The sequence below is a fragment of the Felis catus genome, chromosome D3 (genome assembly GCF_018350175.1).
Source record: "Felis catus isolate Fca126 chromosome D3, F.catus_Fca126_mat1.0, whole genome shotgun sequence".
NCBI classification, from domain to species: Eukaryota; Metazoa; Chordata; class Mammalia; order Carnivora; family Felidae; genus Felis; species Felis catus.
Genome location: NC_058379.1, coordinates 18,599,246 through 18,616,225, shown reverse-complemented (window position 1 = coordinate 18,616,225; position 16,980 = coordinate 18,599,246). Strand labels below are relative to the sequence as shown.

The following is a 16,980-nucleotide window of genomic DNA, read 5'->3' as shown; positions in this document are numbered from 1 at the left end:
AGCCAGCCAGGCACCCCTATTTTGCCCATTTTTTTAAAAATGTGTATTTATTTATTCTTTTTTTTATTTTTAATTTTTTTTAATGTTTATTTATTTTTGAGACAGAGAGAGACAGAGCATGAACGGGGGAGGGTCAGAGAGAGAGGGAGACACAGAATCTGAAGCAGGCTCCAGGCTCCGAGCTGTCAGCACAGAGCCCAACGCTGGGCTCGAACTCACGAACTGTGAGATCATAACCTGAGCCGACACCGGGAGTCGGAGGCTCAACCCACCGAGCTACCCAGGCACCCCTGCCCATTTCTGAGAGGAGAAAACAAAGGCCCAGGGAAGTGAAGTGAGCAGCCCAGACACACAGAGCTGGAGTGAAAGGGTCAGGATTTGAATCCAAGTCAGTCTATATTTCTTACACTCGCGGGGCGCCTAGGTAGCTCAGTCGGTTGAGCGTCTGACTTCGGCTCAAGTTCATGATCTCACAACTCGTGAGTTCGAGCCCCGCGTCGGGCTCTGTGCTGACAGCTCGGAGCCTGGAGCCTGCTTGGGATTCTGTGTCTCCCTCTCTCTGACCCTCCCCTGGTTCATGCTCTCTCTTTGTCTCAAAAAAATAAATACATAAACGTTAAAAAAAAAAAAAAAGAATAAATAAACATTAAAAAAAATTTCTTACACTTTCTACCACATGAAGAAGCCGACTTACACCCCAAGGAGACGCCGGTCCACCACCTCCATCCAAGGGCCTGGGCACCCGAGAGGCGGACCTTCAAGAGAAGCCTGCCTGGGATTGGCCTGGGCGGTCGTGATATCATGAGGGCGGAGCTCTTGCCGGGCGCGCTTGTGGGCAGCTGCGGCTGCTGGTGGAGTCTGCGCGCCCCAGGGTCCAGATTGAGATGCCAGGGGGTGAGGATGGTGACAGCCAGATCTCCAAACTGGTCCCTGGGCACAGGCCTCAGTGAACCACTGAGCACAGTGGCTTAATTATTCCATCCATAAATGATGAGCCTCGTTCATTTCCGGGCCTTCATGACAAATTTATGGCCTTATTTAATGTGCTGGCTGCTGACCTTCCCTGGGATCGCAGGGAAACCGGGGCGGGGTACGGGTGGCTTCCTGGAGGGCGCGGTGCCCGAGCTGCTGGGCCTCACGTCCCCTCCCGTCACCCGCGGGAGCAACCGAGGCCTCTGGCCTATTGCAGTTGGCGAACTCATTTTTTTCCGCCTTGCTTCTCTGGGGGAGGCGCTGGCGCGTGAGCTGAGGGTACGGCCTCTGAAGTCAGAGGGATGCTGGTTCGAGTCCACGTCTGCTACTTTTGACCTACATGACTTTAAGCATGTAAGCTGCTTTGTCTCAGGCTCCTGGACGAGGTAGAACAGCTGGAAATGATCTGTGTAGTAAATACTCCATATATGGCTGCCCTGGGGGTTTCACATCGGATTTTATTTATTTATCATTTGGAGCCACTGCTTGGGGCCTGGTGACCCTGGAACAGACCACATCTTAAAGTAGAAGCACACTCAGATTTGGCCACCAGGCCCTGCTCTGAGCGGAGAAGGCCCCAGAAATCACCCGCTGCACGAGCCCAGCCCTGAGCAACCAGGAGCCTGGTTCTGGCTTTTGGTCCCGCCTCCAGCTCTGAGCTGGCCTTGGTGACTCACACCCCTCCCTCAGTTTACCACATTTGTCACAGGGCAGCCAGCGTAGTATTCATACTTGCCATGGGCCAGAAGTTCCAGTATGAACTGGATTGAAGGATAGTAGAATCACCTTTTGGGGCCAATTTCTGGAACCTACACACACACGGTCCTCCGGCCTAGATGGCTGACAGGCTCTGAGTGGGGCATGGGTGCAGCTCACAGAACCACGGGACCCTTGAGCTGACCGGGAGCTCAGAGAGCACCTCCTCCAGCCTCACACTTCATAGATGAGGATGCTCATAACATGGTCGCCAGATATTAAGTGCTTACTGTATACCAGGCACCACGATCATCGCTTGCCATCTATTTGTCTCATTCGGTCTGCACCGCAACCAAATAGGGGCCAAGTATGACTTACTTCATTTACAAAGGAGGAATACAGAGGCCCAGAGAAGTACAGAACTCGGAGAAGGCCACACAGCACCACCGGCCTCCAGGTCCAGACCCTTCCCGTGTGGATGCACCATAGGTATTCGCATGTCCTTGCACGGGCGCGCCTTCTTGTGCGTGTGAGTGTTTGCGCGGAGGTGCCGATATAAGATGTGCACGCCACCTGTGAGCGCGTGTCGTACCTGGGCTGGTCATTCGTGGGGCGCATGTTCTGACTCCCTGTCCGGTGCTCTTTCACCCCTAGCCGGTGCCATTCAACAAAGAGCCGGTTGGAAATGGAACCTTTCAGCTGGGGCGTGCCTGGCTTCCCACAGTCTTAGGGAATGAGTTTAATTTGCATACTTATTTGCATGCCAGCGCAGTCACTCACGCGCCAGGGCCCAGCCTGGGCAGGGAAAATGTGTGTCGATTCCTACACCTCCCGTAACTCCGCCGTCAGCCAGCCATCCGAGGTGCAGTTTCTCCGAGCTCATTTCTATCATTACCCCCATTGTGTAGATCACGAAACTGAGGTTTAGAATTCCTGGGCCAAGGTCATGTCGCCAGCAAGTGGCAGAGCCGAGGTTCGATGCTTGGTTAGAGAAGCCAAATCCAGTGGTCTTTCCCCAGTCCCACCCTGCCTGCAGGCTTGAGGTAGACATGGAGGAGTGAGTGGCTGGGAGGGGCTTCAGGGAGAAACCATGGGGCCCTGGAAGTTTCCCTCTGTGTGTGTGTGTGTGTGTGTGTGTGTGTGTGTGTGTGTTACAAGCGTATGGGTATAGCGTGGTGCGTTTCATCATCTTGCAACAAAATGCCTCAGCCTCTTATGTGACAGGCACATAAATAACAACAATAATAATGGGCATAGCAAACATGGGTCTAGTGCTTATGGTGCACCAGGCAAATGAGTTCTATTAATTTATCTTTGCAACAATCCTAAGAGGTGGTAACATTATTGTTCCCATTTTTCGTTTGGGGAAACAGAAGCACAGAGAGGTGAAGTGACTTGCTCAAGGTCATACAGCTGGGAAGTGGCAGGACTGGGACTCAAACCCAGGCCGTTTGGGTCCATGGGTCACGGATCCAACCGTACCACTCTCGAGGTGTGCTGCTCCCAGCGTGACTGGACACGTGATGGTGTGCGTGTGTGTCAAAGCTTGGGCTGCCACGATAAGCTACCAAAGACTGGGTGGCTTAAACAACAGAAATTTCTTTTCTCACCGTTTAGAGTCCAGGAAGTTCAAGATCAAGGTGCTAGCTGATTCAGTTTCTGAGCAGAGCTCTCTTCCTGACTTGTAGACAACTGACTTCTCGTTGTGGACTCACATGGTCTTTCCTTGGCTCACCTGCATGGAGAGAAGACAGAGCTCTGATTCTGGCATGTCTTCTAATAAGAGCACAGTCCCTTCATGATGGCCACACCTTCATGACCACATTTAGCCCTTAATACCTATCATAGGTACGACCTCCAAATACCATCACATTTGGAGTTAGAACTTCAACATACGGATTTGGGGTGGGGAAAATCCAACATTGCGTACATGCGTGCACACTCGTGCATGTACCCATGAAGGTGTGTGCATGTCCATGTGTGCATTTCCTTGTGTGAAGTACCTGTGGGTATATAAAGATGTAGATGTATATACACATATGAGTGCATGGCCTCACATACGTACATCCGAGTGTGTGTACGAGGGTATATTAGAGGCTGGGAAACTTCATCCCAGGTCAGCCCCTCTGCCGATTAGTCCAATAGCCCCATGAAAATTGGGGTCACACAAAGGGAGCTAGGGTGGGGCTTTGGGTAGCTAGGGCCTAAGAGCTAGTGCTCCCTGGATCGTTGGGGGAGGGGACTCCACAGCTCCTCACGCTCATCGCCCTGGCCTCCAGGAGACATTAATAATAGATCAGCAAATTCCAAATGTAAATAGGGCAATCAGGCCCGAAAACACAGACATTCATCACCCAGATACAAATTACGCTGCCGGCCTCTGATGTAATTACCAGAGTTCAGCTCGATGCATCGAGCCACCCCACCCTGTGCCCCAGCGAGTTGCTTTGTGCCGGTGTTCTCCCCGCTGAGGATGCTCATCCACCTGACCCCAGAGGGTCTCTCTGGCCACAGCCAAGTGTGTCTAGCTGTCCTAAGCAGGTATGAAGACAGAAAACCCCTGTGATTCTTGTGCTTTGATGACAGAGCTCCATAGGTCACAGGGCAGACACCAATGGGTCAGATGCCTGCTTCTGGCTCTCGTTTTGAAATATTGCTGTGTGACCCTGGGCAAGTCACTCACCCTTTCTGAGTCTCAGTTTCCTCTTCTATCCAAAGAAGCTAACAATACAAACGCTAACAATACAAAACAGTACAATACAGCTTAGGGCTTTGGAGTCAGAAGGACCAGCTTCAGTCCCACCCTATCACTTTTGAGTTGAGAGACCTTGGGCAAGTTTCTTCCCTACTCTGAACCTCAACTCTTTCATCTGTAAAATGGGTGTAATAATGCCTGTCACATAGAATTATTTTGAGGAAAGAATGAAGTAAGATTTCTCTTTTAATTGGTGAATTTAACTCATTCACATTTATTGTGATTATATTATAATAGCACACATAAAATATATATCACCAATATATCAGCACATTCAAAAATCTATATGTACATAGAGTGATTATATAATTACATGTTTTATGGCGGTCCTCTTTCTTGCCACATTTGTTTGTGTTTCCTATTTATTAGTCTTCCTTATGTTTCCTTCTTTCCCATGGCTATTGTATTAGTTATCTATTACTCCAAAACTTAGTGGCTTACCACAATAACCATTTAGATTTTTTTAAATGTTTATATTTGAGAGACAGACAGACAGAACGTGAGAGGGGGAGGGACAGAGAAAGACGGGGACAGAATCCAAAGTAGACTCCAGGCTCTGAGCTGTCAGCACAGAGCCTAATGTGGGGCTCAAACTCACGAGCCGTGGGATCATGACTTGAGTCGCAGTCGGACGCCCAACCAATTGAGCCAACCAGTCGCTCCCACAATAACCATTTAAGAATCTCATAGTTGTCGTGGATTGGCTTAGGGTGGTTTAGGTTCAGGGTCTCTTCATGAGATTGTAGCCATGATGCTGGCCAAGGTTGTGGTCTCATCCACAGCCTTGATTGGACCGGAGTTTCCACTCCCCAAGGTGGCTCCTCAATTCCTCCCTGCGTGGATCTCCCTGTAGGACTGTTTGAGTGTCCTCACGACATGGCGACTGGCTTCCCCTGGAGCGAGTGAGCGAAGAGAGCAAGGCAAAGGTTGTAATGTCTTTAATGACTGAGCCTCAGAAGTCACGAGCTGTCACGTCAGCCATGCTGTTACACAGGTCATTCCCCTCGTGTGGGAGAGAACTGCACAACAGGTGGATATCAGGATGCAGGGATCACTGGGGGCCACCTTGGAGCCTGGGTATGACACCTGCCTTGTGTTGGATTGCACGATAGTGTACGCAAAGCTCTCAGCCCGGGCACTGGGAGAAATTCATTAATCCCTGCGACCCCAGGGCCCAGCACGGTTTCTGGCACGGACTAGGCATCAACAAATAATGTGATGGCAAGGAGAGGGCCGTAGCAGAATCTGGTGGTACCCCAGCAGCCACTGGAACCCACATCTTCCTGCCTTGCCATTGCCCAGGCTTTGGCTCAGGGCGTGCCGAGCCACGGAGGGCTAGGAGCTCCTGCCTTCTCTGAAGCAGGGAGGAGAGTCTAGACCAAAGGCAGTTTCCAGGCCTGTCTCGTCCCAACTCTACATTGATCAGTAATTAAACGCAGCCTCCAATTACTATAACGTTTGGCGAGGCACCAAGCTCGCGTGAAACCTTGCAATAAACATCTGCTTTATAAATTGCCTCTCAGTGCAGTGCACCAGCAGGGTTCTTGGGGGTTGGGGAGAGAGAAGAGCTGGGAGCTGGGAAAGGGAGGAGAGGTTAGGGAGGGAGAGGCTGGCCTGCCAGGTGGTAGCAAGTGAGGGCCCCGAGCATTCCTCTGCGGAAGACTCCCTCACCACCCTCCAAGGTGGGGGCCCTGAATTTGACCCAGAGCTGGGGAATCCTCGTCTCCTGAGATTGTGTCAAAAGCTGCACACATACCTAATGCAAATTACCTTTCTCTTGCCTTTTCTTTTTCCAAAACCCATAACATCCCACTCATCTGTCATTTACATTTAGAGGGAGAAGCATAGAGGTTTATTAGCTATAGTAGCAGCCTCTGTCGGGGTGAGATATTCTCCGGGCTCCAGAGGAAGAGGAGGGTCAGTGGTTTCTTACCACGGTCCTGGAGCCCCAACCCCACTATGCACACTGTCCCCTGAGCCAGAAATGGGCCGGTGGACCCCACTCTGTCTCCTTCAGGGTCTTGCTTACAGAGACGACAAGGGAGGGGGAAACCCAGGATCCGGGGTCTGATGGAACTGGGCCGAGGGCTGGCTCAGCTCACCTGAGACTTTGGGCAAGTGACTTTGCCTCTTTGGGCCTCTGTTTCTGCACCTATGAAATGGTCATAAAACCCACGGGTGTCTGGCAGGATTAAGGGAGCCGTGGGAGCGGGGCAGCAGAGTGGATAGGGCAGGGGCTCTGAAGCCAGGCAGGCTTGCCCCTTGGATATGACTGTTTTGTTTTCAGCCTCCTCTGAAGATGGGGAGGTAAGTGTGTCAGCTCACGGAGGTGCTGTGAGGTCTCGGCCGGGTGTGCAGCACGGCGGGCACTTAAATGCCAGCTACTGTTGTTGTTGTTGCTATCATTAAGCTCGACGGACAGAGAGTCGCTTCTGTTCCAGGGAGAAAGGATCTTCCTGGGCCTCTGGGCTCCCCTCCCCTGCCTTTGCTCCCCCCTCTCTTCCTACCCCTTGGAGCCTATGCTCTGCCCCTTGCCTGATGCACAAGACCTGGGCTCTCCAGGGAAGACCATTTGATTGATCTGCTGTCCCCGTCACTGGCACCACTGTGTGCTCTCTAGCCAGCTTGTTTGCTCATCCAGCACCGGGGGAAGTCGAGGACTTCCGGTAGGCGGGGATGGGGGATAAAGGGGAGGACTGTCTGAGGCCAAACTGCCCGCCTGGGGAAGCCTACAGCCGCCCAGCGCAGCTGAGATGAAATGAGATTTCACATGTGCCCCACGCTTAGCTGGTCACATTAATACCATTATGGTCTGAAACCCCACCTGGGAGGTGTGGGGTGTGTTCCTCTCCCTTACTCCGCCCACCTTGTCCAGGTAAGATACGAGGCAAGGTGAGTGGGGCCGCCTCCCATCTCTCCACCCAGGTGAGCTGCGAAAGCACCTGAGTCCACCTTTAGGAACCCGTTCCTTAGCATTAGCACTGATGCTTGATCTTTTTTTCTTTAAAAAATTTTTAATGTTTATTTTTGAGAGAGAGAGAGAGAGAGAGAGAGCACGAACAGGGGAGGGGCAGAGAGAGAGAGGGAGACACAGAATCTGAAGCAGGCTCCAGGCTCCCAGCTGTCAGCACAGAACCCGATGCAGGGCTTGAACTTGTGAAACACGAGATCGTTGACCTGAGCTGAAGTTGGACACTTAACTGCCGGAGCCACCCAGGCGCCCCAGACACTTGGTCTCTCTTAAAAATGAAAACAGCCCCCAGAAGGCTGGCCGAAGGAGTCCCTTCTACCTTTAGCAAGGAATCATTCACGAAAAGACCTAAGAGTCAGTGGGGACGTTCATCCCAGTGCCGGGGCCATGGTGAATGATGAACGAATGCACGAGTAAACAAAGTCTCAACTCCGCCTGGCACTGGCATCGCCCTCTGGATGCTCACGGCACCGGAGTCCAGCCTCATTGCAAACTCCTTCCCGACACGCGAAACTCGTCGCCTAGAGGGCAGCCTGGTCCGTCTCTAGACAACTCCGGGCCCCGAAACACATTCCACATGCTGAGCTCAAACTCCCTTCCCTGAAACTTCTCTAGGGATCGCCGTGCTCTTGAGGTCAAAATCCTAAACCACAGATAAGCAGTCGCCAATACGTTTCGTAAAAGCTTGCCGGGCCCCGTCAGGATATTTATCAATGAAACCCACGCGGCAGGCGAAGTTTTATTCCAGTGAAGCTGTCAGCCCAACACAGCATGCAGGTGCTCCTATGAGTAGGAATGTGGCAGAATTGTGACGGGAGCTCACCCAAGCCAGGTGCCAGGTACTATTTAAATGCTTTCACGTGTATTGACTCATCTGCTACTCCCAGCCCTCCGGGGCGGTGGGTGCTGGGAAACGGAGACTCAGAGAGGTTAACTGACTTGCCCGAGATCCCACAGCGGTGGAGCTATCAGAGCAGGGATCTGAATCCAGAGCGTCTTGCTCCAGAGTCTGGGCACCTAAGCCTCACCCTAAACTCTTGTGAGCTCTTGTGATGTCACCAAGGCTCAAGGTTCTGCCATCTCTCAGCCTTTCACAGTGTTGGCTTTCTTCTTAGGCTCTGACGGTGGGTGAGCTCTGGTGGCCCTGCCCCCATCCGAGGCTCAAAACCAGAAGCAAAAGGGCCTTCTCTCCCTCTCCAGTCTGCATGGAACTCACAAGACTGGCCCACACTGGTCGCAGTCTGGTCCCCGAACCCTTCCTTGTCGCAGGGAGATGCCTTTGGCTTTGGGTCCATGCTCACCTCTGGTGTTGGGGGGTTAACAATCCGTTCAAGGGAAGATTGGGCTATTGTCACCAAAAGAAGGAGACAGGACGCTGCACACGTCACCAGGTGTAAATGTCACACGTTGAATGCTACTAAAATGTTCTGGTTCCTGTTTTATGCATACTGGGTTCCCGCTGAAGATTTTATTTGTCAGTGAATTTTATACCTAAAGACCGTTTGAAGGACCACTGGCCTATAACATTTTAAAGAGCTTCGTAGGGTCTTTAACAAGGACGGGCAGTAATTTACCAACTGGGACGGCATGTGAGACTTTACCACCCCTCTCTATGGGATAATAACCATTATCATGATAAAGTTACTGCACACTTACTCTGCGTATACTATTCACACCCAAAATTGCTGCAGGAAGCTGACACTCAGAGAGGTTAAGTGGCTTGCCTAATATCGCTCAGCTGATGAAGGGAAGATTGAAAGCAAGAGTCAAGTCTGCCTGACATCAAAGCCAACATTTTCTTGGTTAAAAAATGTATATTTTTGTATGTACAGGTATAACAGTTGTTGTGAAAAAAAAAAACCCTCAAATAATGGGGAAGCATATAAAGGAGAAAATTAAACTACTTCCTTACACTGAACATTTTAAAAGATTTTAAACTCCGGGGCACCTGAGCGGCTCGGTCGGTTGAGTGTCCAACTTTGGCTCAGGTCATGATCTCGTGGTTCGTGGGTTCGAGCCCCACGTTGGGCTCCACAATAACTGCCCCTCCCCTGCTTATGCGCTCTCTCTCTCTCTCTCTCTCTCTCAAAATGAATAAGCTTAAAGAAAGATTTTCAACTTTTAAAATTATAAGAGTCAGGGGCGCCTGGGTGGCTCAGTCGGTTAAGCCTCCGACCCTTGATTTGGGCTCAGGTCATGATCTCACGGTTCATGAGTTCAAGCCCCGCGTCAGGCAGGCCCTGTGCTGGCAGTGTGGAGCCTGCTTGGGACTCTCTCTCTCTCCCTCTCTCTCTCTCTCTGCCCCTCCCCTACTTGTGCTGTCTCTGTCTCTCTCAAAATAAATACTAAAAAATAAGTAAATAAAATTATAAGAGTCATACCGCACACAGTACAAAGTAAATGAAACCGGCAAGTAAATATGTGAAACGAAACCCAAAAGCCGTCTCCATATCCCGTTCTTCAGTCTCGCCTTCTAGAGAGAATCACTCTGAATAGATGCTTGGGCAGTTCTTTCCACATTTTTCATGCACACAAAACACGTCTATGCTTTCTTTTACGTAAATGGCAGCACACTAGAAGTTGTCCTGTGATTTGCTTTTTCCACTCAGTAACAGCTCACATACTTTCTTCTTTACTGCTCCGCACCAAACTAGCCCATTCTTTTAAATTTTTTTTTCAACGTTTTTTTATTTATTTTTGGGACAGAGAGAGACAGAGCGCGAGCAGGGGAGGGGCAGAGAGAGAGGGAGACACAGAATCGGAAGCAGGCTCCAGGCTCCGAGACATCAGCCCAGAGCCCGATGCGGGGCTCGAACTCACGGACCGTGAGATCATGACCTGGCTGAAGTCGGACGCTTAACCGACTGCGCCACCCAGGCGCCCCTAGCCCATTCTTTTTCCCAGCTGCATAGTACTCCACTTAAACGGCCACATTATAATTTACATTTAACCAGTCCCCCGTTGATGGACACTTAGGTTGTTTCCAGCTCTATGCTTTGCTTTTGTTTTTAATTTTTAAATGTTTATTTATTTTTGAGAGAAAGAGAAAGAGAAAAAGAGAGAGAGTGGAGAAGGGGCAAGAGAGACAGAGACACAGAATCCGAAGAAAGATTCGAACCCACAAGCTGTGAGGTCATGACCTGAGCTGAAGTTCAACACTTAACCGACTGAGCCACCCGGGTGCCCCTTTAATTTTTCTAATGTTCATTGATTTTTTGAGAGAGAGAGAGGGAGCGAGAGAGAGAGGGAGCGAGAGAGAGCGAACGAGCAAGTGGGGGAGGGGCAGAGAGAGATACAGAATCTGGAGCAGATTCCAAGTTCTGAGCTGTCAGCACAGAGCCGACATGGGCTCGAATCCACGAACCTCGGGATCAGGACCTGAGCCGAAGTCGGACGCCTGACCGACTGAGCCGCCCAGGCGCCCCTGGTTTTTTTTTTTTTTTTTTAAAGAATTTCTCAACGTTTATTTATTTTTGGGACAGAGAGAGACAGAGCATGAACGGGGGAGGGGCAGAGAGAGAGGGAGACACAGAATCGGAAACAGGCTCCAGGCTCTGAGCCATCAGCCCAGAGCCTGACGCGGGGCTCGAACTCACGGACCGCGAGATCGTGACCTGGCTGAAGTCGGACGCTCAACCGACTGCGCCACCCAGGCGCCCCAACATACATCCTTTTCAAAGCATCATTTCAAGTAAAAAAGTAGAAACCTTGCAAATGATTGGTCCATTTCACACCACCTCCAGTTTTCATCATATACCTGGGATGTGTCATGCAGCTATAGTATAAACATCATGGAATGCTCTGATTTTTAAATTTGTTTTATAACATCTCTTTAAAAAATTTTTTTTATTATTTTTTTTGAGAGACAGAGAGAGACAGAGCGCGAGCAGGAGAGGGGCAGAGAGAGAGGGAGACACAGAATCGGAAACAGGCTCCAGGCTCTGAGCCATCAGCCCAGAGCCTGACGCGGGGCTCGAACTCACGGACCGCGAGATCGTGACCTGGCTGAAGTCGGACGCTCAACCGACTGCGCCACCCAGGCGCCCTGTTTGTTCTTTTTTAAGGGTCGCCATGAACATCCCTGTATTTTCTCTTTGCCTATCTGGGTGCACAGAGTCTGCCTCTAGGCTCTAACCACCTGCTACCCCGCCCTCAGCTCCGTGGCCACATTTTCTGTGCCAGGTTTGGCTTCCCCACCAGCCTCTGCTTTGGGAAGGCCCCTGGGCCGCCTGGGGGAGCCTCTCCTCCTCACGTCCCAGCCGGTCTCTGCTCTGTCTCCTCTGAAAGCCCAGCTCAGAACCCTCAACGTCTCTCCATAATGAGATAATTTACATTTTCTGTTATTTTTCTTTTTTCTTTTTCAGCGGAAAGGGGGCACTTAAAGTGAAATATCTCTCGACACACTGTTAACAAGGATTCATAAAAGTGAACTGTTCACCTTGTCTGTCGGCGGGCGGTTATGAAAAATCAATAGCACACAGAGGAATCGTGCTCCTCACGTCCGAGGTTGTCTGTCTAGTGGTGTGGACAGGGTGGGAGCCGCCTGGCCTCCTCAAACACGCCACCGGGAGGCTGGGGGGTGTGCAGGCGTGGGGGTTCCTGGACCCGAGCGACAGCTCAGGTCAGAAGTCAATGCAGAAGACGCATCGTTTGGTGCAGAGAATGCCGTCTGGCCCTGCACCCTCACTGCTTTCTTTCCCAATGCTACCACGAGAGCGTGGCTCGAATGCCACATCTTCTGGAAAACTCTTCACTCATTCACTCCCCAAACACACATGGAGGCTCCTGCTATGCGGCAGGCCTGTGCTGGGCACACAGAGGTGGCTCAACATGCTCCCCGCTCTCTGCATGGTGAAGCTGGACAGGTCAACAGGACCTAGACAGGGTGACGTGTGCTTCAGCAGGGATGCTGAGGGCCCAGAGGAGGCCTCTGTCCCTGCCTAAAGGGTGGGACACTCAGAGGAGGCTCCCTAGAGGGCCTATGTCAATGCCCAGGGCCCAGAGTGTGTGGGGGTGAACCGGACAGAGTACAGGAGGAAGGACTTGTTGAGCAGAAGGAACAGCATATTCAGAGGCCCAGGGGCAAGAGGGAGGGCAGGTGGGTCTGGGGGCATTAGAGGTTTGATCTGACAGCAGCACGCACGGTCAGAGTGGGGACGGGTGGGAAGGTGACCAGTGGCCTGCCACTGAGGGCCCTGCGGACCTTGCTGAGAAACGGGGACCGGATGGGGGCTGATGCCTCTGCTGGTGGTATTTGGGGGTGAGTTTTGATTTCTCTTTGAAGTTTGAAGTCTCAGACTTCTTAAATTGTCTCTAATGCACCCGTGTTGCCTTTCTAACAAGCATTTTAAACTAACAGTAACAATTCTGCGGAAGGAAAAAAGGGAGAAGAAAAAGTAGCACTGGGGGTGCATGGGTGGCTGAGGTCACGATCTCCTGGTTCGTGGGTTTGAGCCCACTGATAGTGGAAATTGCAATCGTAGCAATGGCGGTAACGATAGTGGTGACAGTGGTGGGTAACAGTTCTAATAGTCCCGAGTCTAACCCGTAGGCAGAGGGGGCCACTGAAGGGAAGCGAAGGATGACAGTTTGAGTTCCAGAAGTCCTAGGAAGGTGACCGATAATGGAGGCAGGTGGGGAGTGAGCCTGTCCTAGGGCCCCTGCTCCTGACAGTCTCCTCTTAGGTGATTCACCTGAGGGAAGTGGTCCATTTCCAGGCTATCCTCCCCCCCCCACCCCCGCCATTAGCAACTAGACTCTGCAGCCAGTCAGATTCAGTCATGGCTGCTGTGTGGATGGAGTGAGGGTCTGGAGAGATGGGCCTCTCCAATGCCACTTTTCCAGCATCCAGAACCTTAATTGCCTCTCCTTCTAACTCTTAGAACCCTCAACAGTCAGAATTGTTTTCTTCTTTTATTTTCTCCATCTACTCATCCATTACCCATCACTCTCCCATCCATCCATCCAACACTCACCCATTCATCCATCCAACCATTCATCCATCCATCACCCACCCATCCATCCATCCATCCATCCACCCATCTATCCATCCATCCACCCATCCACCCATCTATCCATCACTCACCCATCCATCCATCCATCCATCTATCCACCTATCCACCCATCCATCCATCTATCCATCCATCCATCATTCACACATCCATTCATCCATTCATCAATCCACCCATCACTCACCTATCTGTCCATCTATCTATCCATCCATCCATCCATCCAACACTCACCCATCCATGCATCCATCTATCACTCATCCATCCATCCATCCTTCACACATCCATTCATCCATCCGTCAATCCACCCATCACTACCTATCTGTCCATCCATCCATCCATTCATCCATCTAACCATCCATCCATCCATCCATTCATCCATCTAACCATCCATCCATCCATCCATCCATCCATCTATCCATCCATTTTTCCATCCTTCTCTTTATTTTCTGTGGTAGGAAGACCGACCCATTGATTAAGGTTCACCAAATGTTAATTTCTGGGTAGTGGAATTGTGAATGATTTTCTTTTTTTTAATGTTTATTTTTATTACATAAAAATTACTTGAGAGAGAGTGCACAAGTAGGGGAGGAGCAGAGAGAGAAGGGGACAGGGAATCCTAAGCTGGCTCTGCACTGACAGCAGAGAGCCTGATGTGGGGCTCAAACTCACAAACCACGATATCATGACCTGAGCCGAAGTCAGACACTTAACCGACTGAGTCACCCAGCTGCCCTGTGAGTGATTTTCTTCTTGAATCTTTGCACTTTCCATATTGTTTGAATTTGTACACCCCATATCCCTCATAGGTGTTTGTATAAAGACGATGTATTTGTAAAAACAAACAAGCATACAGACCAAAATAAAAAAACACAAGTCAACATTTCAGAATGCTTATCCTGGTGACAGTCAGCTGCCACATAAGAAGTCTGACTACTCTGAGACCGCCATGCTGCAAAGAAGTCCAAGCTAGCTAAGTGGAGAGCTGCACAGAGAGAAAGGAGACATCCCACTGGCTCCCGCAGCCCAGTCATGGAGCTCAGGCAGCAGATACATGAGTGAAAGAGTCATTTTGGATAGCTCAGCCCCAGCATATGCAACTTGGAGAAGAACAAAGAGACTCATTTGACAGCCAGACCTGGGGCCCCAGACACCTACACTCATCCATCATTCAAGGACCCCAAATTAGGACTCAGTCATCTGTGAGCAAACATAAGCTGTTCTGGCTGTGTCCTGCATTGGTCAACATACACAAAAAATCGTTGTACACACACACACACACACACACACACACACACACTCACATGGTTTGCGCATGACCATGGGTGAGTCCCTTAACTTTTCTGGTCTCACTTTTTCAAAGTGTGGAACAGGGGCCAGATGGCAGTAAGTGATCACACTGGTGGTTTCCCCAGATGTCTCACCTGCCTTATCTGGAAGGCAGTGTCATGGGAGGTATAAGTCGGGCTTGGGAGTCAGGGTCATAAGTTTAAGCCTTGGCTGTGGCATTTATGAGCATGTGACCTTGATTCCCCCACACAATGCTTGGCTTTTTTTTTTTCTCCAGTTTTACTTTTCTATCTTGATGAAAAATATGTGATGTTAGATGTCATTGCAAACAGAGCTGTGGCTAACGCTGCACAATTTATATTGCTGGTACTCTTGATGGTTCAAACATGTTTCAGCAATATTTGGTGTGTGTTTATTTATTTATTTATTTATTTATTTATTTATTTAGAGAGCAGGGGAGGGGCATACAGAGAGAATCTCAAGCAGGTTCTACACCGTCAATGCAGAACCCAAACTCACAAACTGTGAGATTGTGACCTGAGCCGAAATCCAGAGTCAGACGCCTAGCCAACTGAGCCACCCAGGGCCCCTTGTTTTGTCAATATTAAAAAAAACTTTCCAGAGGTGCCTGGGTGGCTCAGTCGGTTAAGTGTCTGGCTTCAGCTCAGGTCATGATCCCGTGGTTTGTGGGTTCGAGCCCCACATCAGGGTCTGTGCTGATGGCTCGGAGCCTGGAACCTGCTTCGGATTCTCTGTTTCCCTCTCTCTCTATCCCTCCCCCGCTTGTGCTCTGTCTCTCTCTGTCTCAAAAATGAATAAATGTTAAAAAAAATAAAAAATTTTTTTTTCCTTCTGCAAAGTTGTCGGTGGGGAGCAAATGCTACCCTCCACGCCTTGACCCTGGATTCCCAAGCTGCCCCTTGAGAAGCATACACACAGGGTGGGCCGGTAAGGTTGGGGGCATCTTACGCCCTGACCATCAGCCCTGATCAGAATGGAATGAGGATCTTGGCAAGGGCATCCCACTGCAGCCTGTGAGTAAGCATGTATACACACACACACACACACACATACACATGCACAAAACGGCTCTTCATACACCCGGCCTGATTAGAGTCAAAAGGGCGAGTAAGGGCCAGATTAAATATGTGTTGATTATGTGAGCTTGCGCTCCTGTTTATTTCTCATAAATAAGACATGAGCCCTGTTTTCCACCCCCAACACACACGTACACACACACACACACACACACACACACACACTTCCTGGGGATGATATTTATTGTATGCAAATCAGAAACTGAACTGGGAGAAGTAATCACCTGTTTATCAGATGGTGTGCAGATCGGGTGGAAAATAATAAGCTGGGGTAATGGTGCTGTATCTGTTTGGACGGAGCTGACCTAGACCTGGGTCTGGATTTATCACACCCTGGACAAGTCAAGGGCTGGCCCTGGGGCCCGCCGATCCCCTGCCCGGTCAGGTTCGCCCAGTGGCGTTTACCAGGTAATTGTGCATTCAGAAAATAGCAGGGTGAGGGCTAGTGGTTACCTGCTGCCTGCTGAGCTTGGACAGCTGTTTGCAGGAAAGACCTTGGACGTCAGGCTGACCCGGTGCAAACGCAGGATCTGCTGCCACTCGCTGTGTGACCTTGAGCACGCTGCTGCCCTTCTCTGGGTCTCCATTTCTTCCCCTGTTAAACGAAGGCGATCATGGCTCCAGTCTTGGAGGGTGTCGGGAACACGAGCAGGGGCAGGCATGTCTACAGAGAGGCGCTTGGAGTCACCCTAGACCTTTCTGTCTTCCTCGCGCCCCGTTTCTGCTTCCTAAGTGTTTCCTGAATGTGAGCACTGTCTGGCACCCTGGAAGCGCCTGGTAAATGCTGTCCTTGTTTTTGCCCTGGTCCGGGTCTCACCATCTGTCACAGATTGACATCTAGCGAGCTTCCCTGCGTTTTCTCTGTCGCCTCCGATTCGTTCCTCACCCTCTGAAGCAGACAGGGCTCTCTCTTCTTCTTTCTAAAAAATCTCTCTTTTATGCTCATTTATTTATTTTTGAGAGAGACAAGGAGAGAGGGCAGAGAGAGGAAGAGAGAGAAAGAGAATCCCAAGCAGGCTCGTGCTCTCAGCACAGAGCCTGATGCAGGACTCAATCTTAAGACCGTGAGATCATGATCTGAGCCGAAATCAAGAGTCAGATGCTTCACTGACTGAGCCACCCAGGAGCCCCCGAGAGGGCCCTTTCTAACGTGAAAATCCCACCATCACGTGGCTCTCCTGCTCAAAAGCC

The 16,980-nt window shown here is 50.5% G+C and overlaps 1 long non-coding RNA gene across 2 annotated transcripts in view; it reads right to left on the bottom strand.

The window, feature by feature from the left end:
• The window catches only part of LOC111557281, a 38,703-nt gene extending 22,248 nt beyond the window's left edge, over window positions 1-16,455 (bottom strand). For both annotated transcript variants that reach the window (XR_002737220.2, XR_002737221.2), the window contains exons 1-2: window positions 16,243-16,455; window positions 3,279-3,403 (exon numbers count right to left, since the gene is read on the bottom strand). This is a non-coding gene — a long non-coding RNA (uncharacterized LOC111557281). The remainder of the gene's footprint in view (window positions 1-3,278; window positions 3,404-16,242) is intronic.
• Between the last annotated feature and the right edge of the window lie 525 nt (window positions 16,456-16,980).